The following is a 14,168-nucleotide window of genomic DNA, read 5'->3' as shown; positions in this document are numbered from 1 at the left end:
TTGTATTATCCGCATTATATATGCGGTATTTGCGAAAATACTTTCTAAAAAAGACTTCTGCCACACAGGAACACTGCGCGCCGGTATCCAGGAGTGCGGTGGCCGGGATATTATTTACCAAGACTTCAATCTTCGGAAGAGTTAAATTTTTCACCATTACTGTATTTAACTTGTAGGAAGAGGGGTTTTCGTGGCCTTCGGATTTCCGCACCCTCTCGTCAGCAGAAATCCGTTTTAGTTTAAATTATTTTTTCTTTCGGTGCTTTCCTTCTTTCTCCACTGGCCTTGAGACTTTTTTCCTGGGTTGCTATTGAACTGTCGACGTTCGCCGGCTGTTTTTGAATGCTCGGGTTTCCTTGCCCACTGATTCGCTTTTTCTCCGTAGCCATGTGCTTGAGTTTGCTGTAGTCTTGGCGTACCAAATTGGTTTCGCTGTTGATATTGGCGTCTTCTTTCGACGTCCGCCGTTCTTCTACTTTCAAACTGGATTGCTAGCTCAAATAATTTTTCCAGTGTAGTCGGATTTCTCAATTCAATAAAGTCTTGCACTTGGGGTAGTAACCTCGGCAAAATCACTTGAATTATTTCAGGATCCGGACGGTTTCCATACAAGAGCTTGAAAACGTGAATTTTTCTTAAAATAAACCTGGAGAGGTTTTCCATTCTTTGTTGATATATACTGAAAAGTTCTGTTTCTAATTTCGCACGATCCCTTACAACAGGGAAGGCTTTTAGTAGGGCAGTCTTGAAATTTTCGTAGGTATAGGTGGGACTTCCTGCTTGACCCAAGAGACTTCTGCCGATACATTTGAACCAGTTAAGCGCTTGGCCCCTCAAAGCGCTGGTAGCTAAGGTAACTTTTTGAAACTCGTGCACGGGGTAGAGCATGAAGTGGTCATCCAATTTTTCCAAAAAACTGGTTACCTGTGAGTTTCCATTAAACGTTGCTTCTGGTTTCATCGAAGCGCGCATGGTCTGGACAATATACCCGAATCCTTCCAGGGCGGCAGCTGGCATTTCTGGATTCTGAGCTGTTTCTGCAGGCAGCACAGGTTCTTCTTGAAACTCGGCCATGGTTATTCTTCGTCGGGCGCCACTATCAGGTTCAATGTTTCTTCTTACCTTCTTCGGAAACATACAATGACCTGACTAGAACAGAGAGCTTACTAAAGCTATGTTCACTAATTGTAGTAAGTAGACAGGATACAGACGAAGGGTATACAAAACCCTTTATTTTTTTCTTTATATACAATGACTTCCGTACTTCGGAATACAATGACCCTCCACTCGGGGTCTAACTTAAAAGATATCAAAATAAAACTAAACTCTAATTTAACTTTAGAATAAGATTGGCCTTATAATAACAGGAAGCGTATGTAGCACAGAGACTGTGAACACTACAATACGTTTAATTTATCAAGAGGATTAAAACCTCTGGCCTGGAAGGCAAAGTAGCAACTGCGTAACTTCTAAGGTAAGCGGCCTGCTTCGAACTCACGGCTTCCTCTCTTCTGCTTGGCAAAAAGGCCACACTTAAATACTTGGCGTTCGCCAGACAACTTTGCATAAACTCCTTCACGCTTATAATTCTGGCCGGAAGTAGAAAATAAGAAGTGATAGTAAAGATTTAAAATAAAATAAACGTTAGTAAAACTTAAGATCCTTACAAGTTCACCTTGACCTTTTCAAATTTTTTTTGTTTACTTTTAGCCCAGAGGTCGACGGATAAATCATTCTGATTTTTTATACATTTTTTTTGTGTCCCTCTCTCTCTTTCTAAGAAACCCATCTCGTTCCAAGTCTTCTCGAAGTGCTATTGTTTCGTTTCGAGACGAGGTCATTTCACATCCCCCCTCCTCAAAAAGTATATGTATATAAATTAAAGGAAGTGATTTTCTATACACACACTTCACCTTTTTGAGTGGTGTCACGATGAGCCTATCCAGTAGAGAACGTCTTAGGGAAAGAATGCGTGAACAGAAACGACGCTGGCGAAGCAATTCAGCTAATGGAGAGCGAGAACGAATACTTCAAAGGGAACGTTATGCTGTTCTTAAAAAGAACTCCCGATCGCGAAAGAAACATCTTCCTCCCAAGCAGTGGGAAAGCTATACGAATTTGCAGTATAAGGATATGTGGTCCGAAGAAGCCTATCAAAAATGTATTCGACAATGTAATAAAGAGCAATACAATTTCCTGATCTACGTTCTCGTCCGTTTGTACACCTATTACGCGTTACCTGAATCGAAACGTCCCCCTCCTCTGGATATTATTGTGCAAGGATCTGCCGGAACGGGTAAATCTTTCCTGATCCAAGCTTTATACTAAACTCTGATTCGAACGCCTCTTTTTAGCGAAGCGTGCTCGGTTCTCAAACTCGCACTCAGTGCTCAAGGAGCGGTCTACATTACGGGAGATACTTTGCATCATGCCCTGCGTCTTCAAATGAACGGGACTTTTGTTCGACCTCTGACCCAAGAGACTTTAGACTATTACAGACCCCTGTATGCTCCTTTACGGATGGTGATTTTGGATGACGTTTCCACGATCGGATCCAATTTATTTTCGCGCCTCGACCAGCAACTTCGACAATTGTGTCATGTGCCGGATAAGCCGTTTGGGAATGTGCATAGAATTAAATTCGGAGATTTGCAGCAGCTCCAACCGATTCGCGACACGCCCATTTTTTATTCTGAAGGGTGGTGGACGCCTCAATCCACGCTCTACTATGAACTAGTCGAATGTATGCGATTCTCTCTGGATTACGAGGAGAGACTCGATCGTTTAACGAGAAATCACTTTTTAGAACCGGACGATGTGGCATTTTTCTAGTCCCGCGTTCGCAGTTTCGACGAAATTCCTCGCGAAGCTATTATTCTCTGTTTTTCGAGCAAGGATACAGAGAAATATAATATGAAACGTCTCCAATCCCGAGGGACGTAGTGTTCGTGTCTGGCTCGAGACGTGATTTATTCCGAGAGCGAAAAATTGCGGAAGAGGATGATGAAACGGAGTCAACATTTACATCGATCTCAGATGGGGAATCTCGAATCCGTCCTCCATTTACAAAGAGGAGCGCGATATCAATTGACTAAAACGCTCGACAGATCCAAAGGATGGATGAATGGAGCGATTGGAACACTACACCAAATAGACCAGGATGAAGACGGAGTTGTGACGCGAGTCTGGCTGCAATTTTCGAATAGTCCACACAATGGGAAGAGAAAAATCGATCTCAACGGTCCACACAACATGTTGACTCCTCAAAATATGTCTCTCCCAAGTGACAGGATGCTTCTTCTTCAACGGCTGACACTCATCTAAAGCCAAACTGGGAATGCTTAAATAGATAAGCGAGAGTTTATTCTTAAAAAAAATGGCGCTGTCTTGTCAATGGAGAATCGAGTCGGCTGGGAAAAAATTTTGAGAGCCTGGAAAAAAAAATTCTCTAACTCTAAAAAAAAAAAAAACACTTTTGGTTAATTTTTATCATGTCTTATAGACATGATAAAAATTAACTCTACCCTCCTTTTGTCTGGGAATGTTGTCTCTCCGTTTCTAAAAATAGACCAGAACCCATTCTTGGAATTTTATTCTTTTTAGAAAGGATGAGTGATGGTCTATTTTTAGAAACGGTGAGACAACATTCCCAGACAAAAGGGGAAGGTAGTTAATTTTTATCATGTCTAAAGACATGATAAAAATTAACAAAAAGTTTTTTTTTTTTTTTTTTTTTTTTTATAGAGTTAGAAAATTTTTTTTCCTGGCTCTCAAAATATTTTCCCAGCCGACTCGATTCTCCAATTGACGACACAGCGTCATTTTTTTAAGAATGGATTCTCGTTTATCTATTTAAGCATTTCGAGTGTCACTTCAGATGAATGTCAGCCGTTGAGGAAGAAAAACACAGATTCCCATTTTCTCATTTCCTTCAGAGAGAGAGAGAGGCCTAGATTTTCGAGATTCGATGACTTTTCAAGCATTTTTTGTTTAAGCTATTCGACTTCATATTTGTCTGACGTTCAAGAGTATGATCTCTCGTGGATGGATCTCTTCCACCTCATTCTCTTTCCAGTCGATTTAGAAGGGGAAGGGGAGATATTTTTTTCCTCATGGAGGATGTCTCCTGAATACCGTTGAAAGAGTCTATGGAGAAATTATATGGTCAGAGTCACGGATTTCCAGGGCAATCTGCTTCTCAGCTAAAAAAAAGGATCTCTCTTTCCCAGTCTGTCTTCGATTGCCTCGTTAACTGTGAAACCCATCGCTTTTCCGATTTTATGGTTCTCCCAGTATAATCAGACAGTCGGTCACAAAAGTATTCGAACACAGGTACCCTATCAGAAAATGACAAGATGGCGTTTTTTTCCTCTTTCTCTCTGTGTGTCGTGTTATTCCATCCTAGGTTTTCTTCTCCCCCCCCATCTTGGAAAAAACTGGAAAAAATTGGTTACGATCTCTTTTTGAATGGGGAGATGCCATTTTGAGAAAAAGCTGACGACCCTATCTTGGAGAATGAACATGACCGCTCTACACACCCTTTTACTCTCTCTCTCTCTTTGAATTGGGAAGCCATTTTGGGAAAAAGCAGACGACCCTATCTTGGAGAATGGAAATGAACGCCTCTCCCTCTCTCTTTGAAATGGGAAGCCATTTTGGGACCCTCTATTCTTGGGGAGGGAGAAAACTGAAGTCTGCATTTCGCTGTGTCTGAATGCGGAAAGCCCTTTTGGGAAAAGCGGACCCTCTTCTTCTGATCTTGGAGAACTGGAAATGAACGCTCTACACGATCTCTCTTTGAATTCAGAAGGTATTTTGGGACCTTCTAATGTTGGAAAACTGAAATGAACGCTCTACACCTTCTCTCTCTGTGTGTCTCTCTCTCTTTCTCTGAAATGGGTAGCCATTTGAAAACTCCCTAACTTTGGAAAAAAACAGAAATGAACGCTCTACACCATCTCTCTTTGAAAATGGGGGGTGTCATTTTGAGACCTCCCTCCCCTAAACTTGGAAAAAAAAACTGAAATGAACGCTCTACACTTTCTCTCTTTGGACATGGGTAGCCCTTTGGGGACCCTCTCCTCTTGGTAGGAAAAAACGAACTGAAGTGAAGGCTCTACACAATCTCTCTTGGAATGGGATCCATATTTCGGGAAACGTGGATCACCTCATGCTGGAAAACTGAAGTGAACCACCAAGATTGGACTCTATATAATATTTTTTTTTTAAATTGACATCATGACCCTCCTCCAATTTGTTATTAAAAAAATTGTTTTTTTTTGTTTTGGTTTTTATCCCATTTCCGATGTGATTTCAGAAATTCAATTCCATAACAGTTCAATTTCATTCGAGGTTAAATGATCTAAACAGTCTTTGACCCACCCATCCGTATGATTATTTTCTTCTCCTTCCTGTTGCACCAAATTTTGTCAGTCCATATAATCATTCCATACGGGAAGGGCTGGATCCTCACAAGGCTGTCTTGAAACACTTGGAGTCTCTTTGGGATGAGTGGAGGGATCTAGGATGTCTGGACCCGGCTGCAATTCTACCTCCATGATTTCTGGACCCGTTGGAACTTGTTTACCCGGCTGAAATTCTACCTCCATGATTTCTGGACCCGTTGGAACTTGTGAACCCGGCTGTGATTCTGCCTCCATGATGTCTGGACCTGTTGGAACTTGTTTACCCGGCTGACATTCTACCTCTAAGATGTCGGGACTTTTTGAAGCTTGTGGACCCGTCTGACATTCTACCTCTACGATGTCGGGACAGGTTGGATAAGAAGAAGAAGAAGAAGAAGAAGAAGAGGATACTGGAACAGGTTCTGTCTGTGAGGAGTCCGAAAGAGGTTGCCTGTTTGAACAAGTCGGGGAAGAAGAAGAAGAAGAAGAAGTAGCTTCTGGATTCTGAAGCGGATCTTGCACGCCAGGTAGGTTCCGGTAAGTCGACCGTATTTTAAGAGGTTATTTTTTTCTTCCTCCTCATCTTCAATTGTGATGACTTCAATTTCATTCCGTTGCCGGGTCGATTTTGTTTCGGGAAATAACGGTTTGGTCCAGCTCCTCTTATCATCTAAGGAAGGGATGGGTAAAGGTGGCGGAGGGTTTTCTTCTTCTTTTTCTTGAAACATCATCGGCGATTGGAAAGAAATCTCCTCTTTCAATTGTTTCCAAAGCGAGTACGAGCACCGATCGACGAGAAAGAGACTCTTCTGGGTCGTGACGATGAGATATTGCGTTTTCGGGGGAACGACATAGTTTTGAAAAGGTCTTAGAATATATTTCTTATATTTCATCCTGTCGCTGACTTTAAAACTTCTTTCCTTCAGATTGGGGGACGATGATTCGTAATAGGCGAGAGGAGCGGCTGTGGTTTGAACAATATGAACTTCGTCCTCAGCCGTCGTTCTCACTCCAAACGTAAAATATCGTTTCGTGAGAATAATATTCTCCCACCGAAAACTCGTGCGCGGATCTGTATATCGCCGGTCTCTTTGAATGGGCCGTCTCAAAGCTCGATCCATCCGATTCCAAGAGAAGGGAGATTCCTCTTTCGTTTGTTGCGATTCGAATAAATTTCTGTATATATTCTGAACGAGCAGGTCGACATCTTGGTTGAAAGAAACGATCGCTTGATGAGGTGGTAAATGCGGAATAAATGTCGCACAATGACACGCCAAAAAATTTTCAAGTTGGAGATTTGCTTTAGCGTCTTCAAATCCTCCCCGTTCGAAATCCGTTGAGTTGGAAAAACGTCTAATAGCGACATGGCTCCCAATGGAAAAGAAATGATCTCGCCCAGTACTCTCGTCTTTTTATATATCTATATAGACACACACAGACACACATAGAGGCTCTATGACGTCCGTTTTATTTGTTTTTTTTGTTTCTCTCTCTCTTCTTTCCAAGAAATCTTATCTCCATGACCTCTTTTTCTTTTCTTAAAAAGATGAATGTGTGTGGGAATGAGGAAGTGAAAGTAATAATTTAATAAACAAAAAATTATCCAACCATGACATTCTTTTTTTTTCAAAGTCAACCTTTCCAATCCAAGGACGTCCAGAGATAGAGGAAGCAGGGAGAGAGGAGGAGGAGGGAAGGGAAGGTCACACTCTCTTTCTCTCTATAAATAAAAGGGGAGAGCCCCAAAGTCGTATTTTTGTCCAAGTGGATCATGAGGAGGCATCTCCAGCTCACTACGTGTATTCCTTTCAAATATAAATATGTTGATCTTTCCTTTTATATCATCCAAGGAGTCGTCTACCTGAAAGCCTCCGATTTTTCAAAATGTGCGGGTTATTATACCGTGGGGAGTTATCAAAAGATGCGGGACGAATTTTTATCCGACGAAAACGTGTTGATGGCTCGTGACATTCCACCTTTGGATGCACAAATTTTGTTAATGAAACGAGCCAAATATTTTTACACGTCCCACTTTCTAACCGTCTCGCAAATGAATAGGATTATGGATCGTCTTGAGAAGACAAAAGGGATTCTCGTTCATTTTAGTGAATGGTTGCACAAATGTTTGCACGAACCTCTCTCGATCGAGAAGACTGGGAAGAATACCTATTATATTCTTCTCGAGGACTCTCCTCCTTCGTCTCATCATAGAGAGGCCACGACTTTTGAAAAAATCCTCGAGCAAGAAAAAATAGAATGGTGGAACAACTACCCCATCCCTCTCCCCGAGCATCAAGAGGAGCCTGTTCAGAAGAAAAAGAAAAAACCTTTCCAAAAGCCTATCCTCATCCTCCTCGATAATGATGGGGATGAGGAGAAGCCTGTTCAGATTCCTCTCAGTTTGTCAAAACCCGTCGAGGATGAAAAACCTCTCCCTTCCTCAAAACCCCTTGAGGAAGAGAGACCCCTCGAGAAGGAGAGATCTCTCCCATTGTCAAACCTCCTCGAAGATGAAAAACCTCTCCCTTTCTCAAGACCCATCGAAGATGAAAAATCTCTCCATTTATCCAGACCCCTCGAAAATGAGGGACCTCTCGATTTGTCAAAACCCCTCGAGGACAAGGGAACCAAAACTTCTCTCTCTTTCGAAGAGGAGGGACCTCTCAATTTGTCAAGACCCCTCAAGAATAAGGGAACCGAAAATCCTCTCCCTTTCTCAAGACTTCTCGAGGAGGAGGAGGAGGAGGAGAGACCGCTCCATGTCTCAAGACAGGACCCCCTCTATCTCTTGAGGATCCGAGGGAAACGATTCCTATTGAAAAACCATCTATCGACGATCCCCAGAAAAGGTCTTCGGAGGAGATTAGACTTCCATGTAGAAAACGAATCTGCCACAATCATAATAATAATAATAATAATAATAATAATAATAATAATAATATACCCCCTTCTCAACAACAGAATCCTACAACATTTGCAGATAAATGCATTCAAACCAATCCCTTTATAGTAACCCTTTTGATTGGAGAACCCGTGCATTAGCCTCGAAAAATAAAATGAGATTCTAGGCTGTTTCTAAGACCAGAATGTTAAGCCAATAGATAGGTCTAGCTCAGAATTTTTCTTTTAAAAGAAATTAAATAAATAATCCAAAGACTATTCGTAAATATAAATGGTAAAGTCTTGAGTCGGCTGGAAAAAAATTTTCAGAGCTGAAAAAAATTCTACAACTCCAAAAAAAAAAACTTCTTGTTAATTTTTATCATGTCTTAGACATGATAAAAATTAACGACACCCTTCCCTTTTCATCTGGGAATGTTGTCTCACTCTTTTGAAAAACAAATCGTGATTCATTCATGGAATGATTGCCATTAGAGAAAGGATGAGTCATGGTCTATTTTTAGAAAGGGTGAGACATCCTTCCCAGACAAAAAGGGAGGTTCATTAATTTTTATCATGTCTAAAGACATGATAAAAATTAACCAAAAGTTTTTTTTTCCAGCTCTGAGAAATTTTTTTTCTCCCAGCCGATTCGAGACTTTACCATTTTTTTAAGAATGATTTCTCTCTGATCTATTATTTCAAAATTCCAAGTTTCGCTTCAGAACCATCTATGCTGTTGAAGAAGTAACGTGATATATGTATTTTTTTTTAATGAGTTCTGTCAAGATTGAATTGTGCAGGATCGACCTTGCGAATTTCTTCTCTGTGTCTTTAAATAATAATGATACCGAACTGCTTTTTGTAGAGCGCAATGGAAAAAACCTTTTGTATGGTTAGGACAATTCATGTGTTCGATCCCATTGTATTTGAGAATCTCTTGCGTCGATCCCGAAATGTAATAAATGGATCTTTGCAACCATTTCTCTAAAAACCGCCGTTTCATTTCTCCTCGCACCCAAATCATGGAAAAAGGTTCCGTCAACATCGTTAACACCCATGGAAAATAACTGTACGGAATTTCTCCTTCGTACCACGACAAGCCGTGATAATAATCACTTGCCCACACAGCGGTTCGTTTTTCTTTCTCGGTGAGCATTTGCCATGGAAACGGGGGTTTAAAAACAAATACCCCTCGAGAAGTACCGTCCAATGTGACGTAAGCCAATTCTTTCACAATAAAGGCTCCTTGAGAATCGTAGAAACCTTCAAAGTCGAGCACGAGTTCCATGTTTTTTATTTCTTTTTCTTTCCAAGGTGACCTTTATTATTATTATGATGGAGGTGTATTGAGATACGCACGATATTATTCAAAAAACAAATATATATACGAATGTGACCTTTCCCAGAATTCATACGACCTGTCACGTGCAACCTTCTCTCTATATATATATAAAAGAGGAGACGGCGAGAGAACGCTATCCATTTTTTCCTTCAGGACACACAGCGAGAGAGAGAGAGAGAGAGAGAATTTTCTTTTTTTTTTTTTTTTTCAATTGAAGAAGATGGACATTTTGAGTACCAAACCTCTCAAAGATTCCTACATTGTTCTGGACATGGAATACTTTCACTGTTATGATCCAAAGACGGGAGATATATGTTTCATCTTGAAAGAACTGGGCTACATCACTTGCGATTTAGCCTTATGCGGATCCATGATTTTTCTCCCTCCTGTCCATTACGATGACTTATCGTCCCGCAATCAAGCTGTGGTCAACCAGACTACAAATAATCGACACGGCCTGCAATGGACCGAGGGTCGTCTTTCCTACGAGCATCTTCCTACAATCCTGAAAATGCTGACCGAAAATGTGGAGGTGATCTACGTCAATGGATACGATAAAGCCGAATTTTTCAGCAAGCTCTGCCAGCGATCCGTTTACGAGTTTTACATCCCAGGGAAAATCGAGTGGCGGAACAAGTCGAAATGCACGCGACACCAATATTTCCAAAAGATGATTCATTGTGCCGAGAACAAGGTGAGAAATTTTCGATACCATTTGATGGAGGGTAGTTACGTTTTCCGGAAATTACATTGTTACCCCTCCGAAAGCAAAGCTGTCGAAGACGAAGAGGAGGCGGAAGAATCTCCCCAGGAGAACTCGTGCGACGATGAGGAGGAGGAGGAGGTGAAGGATGAACTTTCTAATAATAATAATAAATGTCTAAGTTGGGATGCTTTAGAGACCCAAGAATATTGGTCTCAACCCTTATCTCACCTAGACCTGAAAGAGGATCCTCAAGTGTACCCTTTGTGGTCCTCTTCTAAAATTTGGTCTTGGAGAGAACCCTTGAATGTTCATGAATGAAATGGTATGTAAATCCCTAGAGAAAAAAATAAAAAAAAGTTCCTTTTTTTTGTAATATGTTGATTTCTTTCCAATCCCATTTCTTTTCCATAACTCAACCCCAATCGACGAGAAGAAGAAGAATTTTCCAAGTTACACAAGACGAATCTTGCAAGTTACACAAGACGTAGAAAGATTTCACAAGGATTTATAAATCACACGCTCCCACATGATATATATATAGAGAGAAAAAGACCCTCTGTGCTCTAGCCAATACGTCAAGACTTCCCTAAACTAACAGAGACCATGAGTACCGAGGAAACCTTAGCAGAGCAAGTGGAAAGACTTTCAAAGAGATTAGAAGAGTTAAGACGGGATAGATTTACAGTTCCGCCGACTAAAGAGGAAACTATCATCGATTTCAACATACCGCTGTACTTTCATCCTCTAGCCCAAAGAATGAGACGAATGGACTCGTCGTTGAACAGTTCCAATGAGAAACAAAATGTCACTTATTTGAATAGTCAATTTCAACACATGAATATTTCATAAGTATTTTTTTGTTTTTTTCCCCTAAAGCGTAGGGAGATCGGATCAGTAGTTTTTCCCTTTTCATCGTCGAAAAAGATTGGGAGGAAAAATCTTTCTCAGCTCTCTCAGAAAAATTTTTCAGCCTTAAAAAAAAAAAAAAAAAAAAAAAAAAAACTTTTTGTTAATCTTTATCATGTCTTAGACATGATAAAAATTAACTCTACCCCCTTTTTGTCTGGGAATGTTGTCTCACACTTTCTAAAAATAGACCATCACTCCTCCTTTCCTAAAGAATAGAATTCCAAGAATGGGATCTGGTCTATTTTTAGAAACGGTGAGACCCTATTCCCAGACAAAAGGCGGGTAGAGTTAATTTTTATCATGTCTAAAGTTCAGGGTCCATCCATCTTCTTATGTGAAACGGTGACCCTGACAAGATCGAGATAAACAAGTCCTGTGCGTTGTTTTGTAATCTTGACGCGATCCAAGGAGGACTTTTTATTATTTTTTTTTGAAATAGGCGGGGGGTGGGGAGAGAAAATATTCTCACGACCCTCAGATATCTTTTCATAAATATATTTTTTTATCAAAGTGTTTCTTTCATTCCGATCCTTTTAAGAGGTTGGAATGACCCTGACATTTAGATTGGGTCGCGATCCCGACAGATGTCGCGCGAGTATAAAAGTGTGTGTCCTCCACGAGATTTCTTCAGAGAACGGAAGAAGACGTGAACTGAGCTGGTAAGTCCCTTTGATCCTATGAATATGGTTATCTATAAACTCGATTTGATTCTTTGTTTCTTTTTTTAATAATCATAATAATCATAACTTCATTTAAAAAGAACTCTCTTCTTAACCCTTTGAAAAGAAAAATGTCTCTTTCAAGACGACGACTCTAAAACGTTTTATTGTTTTTTTTCCCTTTCTAGATTTTCCTTTTATACATATATACCTTTTCGATTCTTTTTTTTGCTCCTGTTTGTGGAAGACATCACCGTATTCATCGCCATGGCGTGTTCAGAAAACTTTATCGTGCTCGATCTAGAGGGTTTCCAGTCCTACAACCACAAGAAGGGTGAATTTACCTACGTTTTAAAAGAATTGGGCTATGCGACAAAAGATTTTTTGACCGTTGGATCGTTGAGGTTTGCTCCTCCTCACCCCTTCCACCAACTGAATGAAAAAAACCAAAAGACGAATGCCTGGCTGACGAGAAACCGGCACGGACTTCGTTGGAACGAGGGTCATACTCCCTACAACCATTTAGGACGCATTCTCCAATCGCTCACTCACAGCTTCTCCACGATTTATGTGGTGGGATGTCAGAAAGCTAAATTCTTTGCTAAAGCCTTGGATTATCAAAAACCCGTGACGGAAATTTATGTGCCAGATGAAATCATTTGGAAGTATCGGGAAAAATGTGCCCGACATCATCGAAGGATGAAATATTTCCATTGTGCCGAAAAAAAAGTCCGCAACTATCGATGGCATATTACGGAAGGAGATTTTCATATCAATCACGTCTATCCAGACGGAACGGAGAAAGAGGAGAGGATTCAGGAGGAAGCAGACAATCCTCTGCAAGCTTTTGATAAGGCCTACGATCAGTTAGAGAAGGATCCGTCCCCAAAAGCGTACGATAACCTCATCCAGAAATGGGATAATCTGTCCTGTTTCCAAGTGATGGAACATCCGGATGAGCATACGCCTTTAAACTTGATGGGCTCTTCTACTTTGTCGTCAACTTCCTCCAATAACTCGAGGAAGACGGAGGGTTGGGGAGACATACCTGAAAATATTCCCCATTACGATCCAGCAGCCTGTTGGGACGAACCTTCCAAAGAATCTCATGAGACCCCCAAAATATCTTCAGAGGATCCAAAGACAAAATCCACTGAGTGTTGGGACAATGAACAGACAACTCATGCTCCAAAATCCACTAAGACTATGTCCACTGAGTGTTGGGACAATGAACAGACGACTCATGCTCCAAAAGCGACTGAGACTATGTCCACTGAATGTTGGGACAATGAACGGACGACCCATGCTCCAAAATCGACTGAGACTATGTCCACTGAGTGTTGGGACGATGAAACCGAAAAGACGACAGAGAATTGGAATGACCGTTCTCAAAAGTATTTGAATTGATATATACATAAACTCAGGAGAAAAAAAAATAAAGAAAAGATTTCTAGAAATAAGTAGGGAAAGGTTCTCCGCTTTCCCTATATTTATGGAAATGGACTGAGAAGAGAGAGAGAGAGAGACGAATCAGGAGACCAAAAAAAAAAATGGGTCTTGGAAGGAATGAGTGCAAATGCATTGGATTCCTTCCAAGACCCATTTTTTTTGGGTCCCTCTCTCATCCAATCTTGGAAAAGAACTTTGTCCTATTTTTCTAGGTCCATTCAAAAAGAAATGAATCTATCCATAAATTTTCTTAAAAGAAAAAAAAAAAAAACAAAAAGATCCTTTACCTCATGACGGTCCAAAGTCGAGAATCTTGGAAAAAGTTATCCACTCTCTCCATCCAGTCAAGCTTCTCTGTAGAAAATCTAGTAAGTGCATCTGCATTCTCGAACACCCGGCAGTTATTATTGGACGCGAAACGTCGAATGCTGAAATAGTTAACAGTGAGCCCATTCTTAAAGAAACGGGGATGCTTTATTCATCCAGTCGAGTGCGGAAAAATTTCTGAGAGCCGGAGAAAAATTTCTCTGGCTGAAAAAAAAAAAAAAAAAAAAAAAAAAAATACCCCCCTTTTAGTCTGAAAATTGATGTCTTCAATTTTTCAAAAATTGAAGACATCAATTTTCAAATTTTCAGACTAAAAAGGGGGGTAATTTATTTTTCAGAGACTTTTCCCAGCCGACTCGATGTGAATAAAACTTTACTTTTTGTTAAGAATGTTATTTAATGGATCTATTTCAACCTATCGAGTTTCGCTTGAGTTCCGGCCGTGCTGTGGGCCCACCTGGATACAAGTTTTCCCCTTTTGGAATAGA

The sequence above is a fragment of the Stegodyphus dumicola genome, chromosome 3, assembly GCF_044657685.1.
Source record: "Stegodyphus dumicola isolate Sdum_Otavi_A_Nest chromosome 3, ASM4465768v1".
Classification (NCBI taxonomy): Eukaryota; Metazoa; Arthropoda; class Arachnida; order Araneae; family Eresidae; genus Stegodyphus; species Stegodyphus dumicola.
Note: the sequence above shows the minus strand (reverse complement) of the source record.